Source organism: Leptonychotes weddellii, chromosome 8, assembly GCF_054177405.1.
Source record: "Leptonychotes weddellii isolate Sample4059 chromosome 8, ASM5417740v2, whole genome shotgun sequence".
In the NCBI taxonomy this organism is placed as follows: Eukaryota; Metazoa; Chordata; class Mammalia; order Carnivora; family Phocidae; genus Leptonychotes; species Leptonychotes weddellii.
Window position 1 is genome coordinate 123,064,112 of NC_138376.1, and position 6,578 is coordinate 123,070,689.

The window sequence follows — 6,578 nt, forward strand, 5'->3', positions numbered from 1 at the left end:
CAGTTTGCTAATATTTTGTTGTGGATTTTTGCAACTAGGTTTATAAGAGATACTGGTCTGTAGTTTTCTTATAAGGTCTGGGTGGTTTTGGTGTTAGAGTAATGTTGGTCTCATAGAATGAGTTAGGAAGTATTACCCTTCCTCTGTCATTGGAAGAAATTGTAGAGAACGGTATAATTTCTTTGTTACATGTTTGGTAGAATTCACCAGTGAACCTATGTGGGCCTAGTGCTCTGTTTTGGAAAGTTAATCATTATTGATTCAATTTATTTAATGGATATAGGCCTATACAGACTATTTCCTCCATTTTTTTTTTTTTTAAGATTTTATTTATTTATTTGTCAGAGAGAGAGCCCAAGCAGGGAGCAGCAGGCAGAGCAGGCAGAGGGAGAAGCAGGCTTCCCGCTGAGCAGGGAGCCTGATGTGGGGCTCCATCCCAGGACCCTGGGATCATGACCTGAGCCAAAGGCAGATGCTTAACTGACTGAGCCACCCAGGTGTCCCATATTTCCTCCTTCATTTTTAAGAACAGTTTTGTTGGACTTCTTGAATGGCAGCATTTTCTTTTTTAGTACCTTGAATATACTCATTGTCTGCCCTCCATGGTGTCTGATGAGAAATGAGCTGTTAATCTTACTGAGTACTTGTATATAAGTTATTTTTGTCTTAACTGATCTCAAGATTCTCTCTGCTTCTGTCTCCTGACAGTTTGACTATGATGTAATTGTGGATCTCTTGAGTTTATCCCACATGGAATTGAGTCTCTTGGATGTAAATATTAACATTTTTCATCAAGTTGAGGATGTTCTCAGCCATGGTTTCTTTGAATGTTCTTTCTGCACTTTTCTCTTTCCTCTCCTGGGATTCCCATTATGTGTCTTTAGTATACTCATGGTGTCCCACATGTCTCTGAGGCTCTGTTCATTTCTCTTCATTTTTCTTTCTGTTCCTCAGAGTGGATTCTTCCATTTGACTTAACTTCAATTTCATTGACTCTTCTGCCAGCTCAAATCTGTTATTGACCCTGTAGTGAATTTTTCATTTCAGTTATTGAGCTTTTCAATACCAGAATTTCTATTTGGCTCTTTTTTATGATTTCTAACTTCTTGATATTCACTCTTTGGTGAGACATCATTCTCAAACTTTAATTCTTTAGACAGGGTTTCCTTTAGTTTTTTGAACACATTTATACTAGTTGATTAATGTCTTTGTCCAGCAAGTTTAAAATTTGGACTTTCTCAAGAATAGTTTCTATCAAGTGCTTTTTTTCTTTGCATGGGCCATACTTTCCTATTTTTTTGTATGTTGGTTTTTTGTTTTTTTTTGATTGACGTTTGGACAACTTAAAGAATGAAAATATGGTAACTCGATATCAGATTCTTGTTCTACCCCTCCAACCTGGATTTTTTTGTTGCTGTTTGTTGTTGTTGCTGTTTATCTGTTTAATGGTTTTCCTGAATAAATTCTGTGAAATCTGGATTTTTTGCTGTGTGCTACCTCTGAAGTCTCTGCTCAGTTAGCTTACTTGGTCAGCTAATGATTAGACAGAGATTTCCTTAAATGCCCTGAACCGGTAAGTCTTTCACCCTTTGCTGAGGGACTTCTATGTAGGTTGAGACATGCCTTCAATATTTTGGCAGCTTACAACCCTGACTTAGCTTTTAACTCCTGCTTGTGCAGATCCTGAAGGTCAGCCAGAGATGAGAAATTAGGCCCTTCTCAGGTCTTTCCTGGGCATACACACAGCCCTACAAAGCACCCTACATATGTATTGTCAGTAATATACTGAAGCTTTTCAAATCTTTCTATGGTCATCCCATTCCCCAGGTTTCCATTTCAAGTTTGCTGTTTGCTCCAACAGATACTTCCGCCTCAGGCAGCTGTGATGTTAAATAATTGCTGATTTTTTTTTTTTTTTTTTAACACAAATGCCCTGGTATTAGGACTTTCCTTACTGAGCAAGCTCTGAGTCGGGTCAAATAAAGATAAGCCCTGTTAATGGACTTTTCTAGGGAGGTGCCAGACAGGTCAAACATTGACAATTTTCTGGGTATGTGGCTTTTTGGGGAGCTCTAAGCCCATTTTGCTTCTTTTTAATGGCTGATAGGCTACTGGTTTTCTCAGTTACTGTGGTTCTGAATCTGTTGGTTTTCGTGGTTATCATGGAACTGGGAAGAAGGAGATGGGAATAGGGCAAGGGAATAGGGCAAATGCCACAAGGCTTACTGTTTTTACTGAGATTCAGTCATTTTTCTTGAATAAATGTTGTTCATTGTTGTAAATTCTTGGTTAATTTCCAGAGTTCTTAAATGTTGATTTTTGACAATTTTTGCCTGTGTTCTCCTTGTCCTTATGGAGGAGATTTCCAGAGGTCCTTACTCCACCATTCCAGAAGTGTTTCCTCCATAAACAGTAATCTCTGTACTGTGCTTTAATGTAATGATGTATTCAGGGCATGCTGAGGAACATTCAACTTTGGCTCCAGACTGCTGTGCTTTTTGAGTTATTGCTTTTTTCCCTGCCTTTTTCTTATAAGTGTTAGCCTATGGGTCTTCCCACAGCAGTTCCTCTTTCCTTGTTAATATGCTACTTCCAATATGTTGTGGAGTTAATAATCAAATAGCCGAATTAGTTAGCAATATTTAAAAAGAGCTTTGGATGGTCCACTGCAATGTGTGTGGACTTTGTGACATAGTGACTGCTTACAAATCATTTTGGCCTTTTCTCTCCTATGTTTTAAAAATGAGGTTTCTAGATATCTGAATTTGGAAGTGAGTTGGTGATGTCCAAATCATGGGAGAGAGCAGTCCCACAGTACTCCCTGCTGAGTCAGATTACATCTCTAGTAGAATAGCTAATTCTGGTGTTTAAGATGATGTTGAACAAATAGAGGAGTTTCGAGGTAACAGTAGCCAGGATGGAGGGTGAGGAAGCTCTGAAACTGCCATATGAGGAATAATTGGGAAGAGTAGTGATATTTCACTCCGAGAAAGAAAAACTTGGAAAAAAGGAAAAGCTTATTGGAGTGTAGGATAGGGCTGAGATGGCAATAAAATTATTCTGTTTCCCTGCAACACACTCATGCCAAATGGCATGATTATGACAAAAAAGCATAGGCAATAATGGGACAGATTCTGACCCAGTAGAAGATAAATTTCTAAAAATGAGAACTATCCAACAATGTAATTGAGTAAGCATTTATTTACCACAGCCTGGGCCTGGGCAGACAAAATTAAATGAGATAGAATCACTATTCTAGAGCTGCTCATCAAGTGAAAGCCCCCTCCTTAGTGATTAAACCAGGACTAAATGATCGTCTGTCAAACATAGTGTATTGGATAGAAGACTGGGGTATATGACAGCTAAGGTCCAGTCTAAAACTACCATTTTCGGGGTCTGAGATACAGGTTGGAGTCCACTGGCATCCCTGCAGAGCTGGCAGATGAGCTTAGGGCAAGATAAAATATTCAGTGTGAATCTAGAGTCTCCAAGGAATACAATGTATTTTTGAACTCTTTGTCTCCCAAGGTCTCTCTTTGTAGTTACCATGTGCGAAGCTGGAGGCAAGTTAACTTTACCTTAGAGTTTTACTGACACCTAGTGGCAAATATGGATATTAATAAAATCTAAAATGTTAGAAGACAATACATAAGTAGCACAAATAAAAATGCTTAATATTTACAAAAATTATAAATGTATATAGTGATAAAAATGTATTCATGCTTTGAACTATCTTCTCAAAAAATATTTAAAATTGTTTAAATGTTATCTTCAAGATATTTTTATCCTGGAGTTTCAAGCTCTTTAGTATCTTCGTAGGTTTTATTTATAGGCAAACTTACAGTGTCATTACTGTCTCTTCTAACTCATATATTTCATTTATACTATTTTCATGAACTATCAATGTACTAAATTTTGGTTACAAATTAATTAAAGTTCGTATCACTAAACCACAAAGGTAAATATCCTCCTATTCAAAGGGAGAATTACAGGCACCAATCCAATACCATTAACAGTATTTTTCACTGTAGTGACACCTGATTTTTAACATTCTTGACAAGCCAGGAGAAGGTTGGTTCTGGTTAAATCTAGGAACTACTGCTAAGAAACAACAGGTGCTAATTGGTCTGTGGGGAAATTAAACCCCTGTTTGGGCCTCTCCAGAATGCCTTTATGCTAAATAAGTTGAGATACATGGCTACGGCTACTGAGCTATAGAATATATATAAAAATTTTCTGTAATTCACCTATAAACAAAATAGAAAAGCATAATGTGCCAAGTTTTTCATAGTAAGTGAAACATAAGAATATTAAGATTACAGATAAAAAAAATGTAGCTGTTGTGGTTGATAACGTTTAACGACATAAGAAAATGAAAGTCTTCTAGGATAGAAGAAGGTCTCATTAACATTTTCATGGTTATGGTACCATAACATTTTGATATGATATGAAAATGCCACTTGCCCCTTTCCCATTAAAACTTTCAAAGGAATTATAACCTCCAAATACTTTTTCCTTCTGCAGGTCTTCCACCCTCCCACATTTCAAAAATAAAACATGACTGATAAGCCAGTTCTTTTTCCTTTTTTTTTTTTTTTAAAATATTTATTTATTTATCTATCAGAGAGAGAGAGAGAGAAGGAACACAAGCAGGGGGAGTGGGAGAGGGAGAAGCAGACTCCCTGCTGAGCAGGGAACCTGATGTGGGACTCGATCCCTGGACCTTGAGATCATGACCTGAGCCGAAGGCAGACGCTTAACCGACTGAGCCACCCAGGCGTCCCAAGCCAGTTTTTTTTCCTAATTACAAAAGCAAACCACCTTATGCGTGGAGAAAGCAAGCCCAGGCGGCTTGGCTCTGGTGTCTGAGCTTCCAGGCACCACCCTAAGCTGCTCTGAGTGACTTTCAAGGCTGTGCCAAGCAAAACAGAAGTCAGAATGGTTTGCACGCGATGATGCCTACACTGGAGAAAATTACTTTGATTTCCCTGACCTATTTTAGTGATACGGGAATTTATCACTATCAGGGCTGGCAGTCTCTATAAATTCATTACATAACATGCATTTTATTACTATTTAGCTTCTATTAGCTTAGTGTTACAAACAATGGAAAGGAACAGAACTCATAAAAACAGTATTAGCAAATGTAGGCAAAGCCAATTTAAAGTTTCCATTCAATATTTTTTCTCCAGATAATATATAATCTGTTTCTCTAAGTTTTCTCACACACAGTGACCTAACCTCTACTTTTTTTTTTTTAAGATTTATTAACTTATTTTTGAGAGAGAGAAAGAGCACGAGTGGGAGGGGCAGAGGGAGAGAGAGAATCTGAAGCAGACTCCCCCGCTGAGTGGGGAGCCGGACCTGGGGCTCCATCTTAAGACCCTGAGATCGTGACCTCAGCCGAAACCAAGACTCAGATGTTTAACTGACTGTGCCACCCAGGCATCCCCAGACCTAACCTCTTAATCATTCCTGTTTCTCTCTAGCATTGAATAGGATGGCAGTTAAGCTTAACCAATTTCAGTGTGGGGTCTACAGATTTTCATATATTTAATAAATTGAATTAATTCATGGAATTATAGAGCACAGGTCTGGATGTTGAGCAGAACATCTGTTAAGTGTTTAATGGATTAGGCTATTGTAGAAGAGGATTAGAATTGTAGAAGATAATCAACCTCTAATCCATTTTGAAAGCATTTTAAAATTGTAGGTTTTTTAAAATCAGTAACAATAATGATTCACTGTGACCCCAATTAAAAAAAAAATGTCTTGCTCTTCTTGCCATAATTAAAATCTTGTATATTTTAGGATGCTCATAAAGACTTAACAACATGGAATAACCTAGCAATGGTAACAGGTGTGATTCCAATTTTTAAAATGCTACTAATGCAATAATTTATTGAAAGTTATTCTTGGTACTTCACAAGGGCTCAAGGCTATTTACAAGAAAGTACAGTGGATTAGAAGGAAGAAGATTTGGGTCCCAGCTTTCATCCCATTACTTACTAGGCTTGTGACTTAAGGCAAATCACTTAGAATCCCTGAGCCGCTGTTTCCTCATTCATACCCTACCTCGTTCAGCTCCACCACTAGGCTGGCGTGCACGCTGCTGGCCTCCCGCATGGCGCCCAGCACACCTCACGCACGCAGTTAACGTTTGCTGGCTGACCTAACCAACAAGATTGGTTGAAAATGAAAATAAAAATATTGTCATGCATATCTCAGAAGGGTTGCTACGAGGTTAAAATGATGAAGTGGTATAATATACGGGAAAATGGTTTGAGAACCATATAATGCTATCTAGACACATGGTGTGTTTCTTTTCAAAAATGGAGGAAGAAGTTCTTTCTCCATTTTTAAAATGTGGATACATTTTTGGTACCTAACTTAAAAAGAAATTAAGATAAATGTGTTAATAACTGCAAGTTATTTCAAATCACTACAGCTTACAAATCTATAACTATTCTGAGAAAAATAGGCTATATCTACCTACCGCTTCAGAGGACTTCAGTGATTATTTAAGATTAATATGACTTTAGAGATAAAAGATCTGTGATTTTCAATAGCACAGGTAA

At 37.7% G+C, this 6,578-nt stretch overlaps 1 long non-coding RNA gene across 1 annotated transcript in view; it reads left to right on the forward strand.

Moving 5' to 3' along the window:
* LOC115940912 (uncharacterized) overlaps nucleotides 1–6,578 on the forward strand; it is a 124,363-nt gene that overhangs the window by 35,412 nt on the left and 82,373 nt on the right. The gene's annotated exons all lie outside the window — the stretch shown is intronic.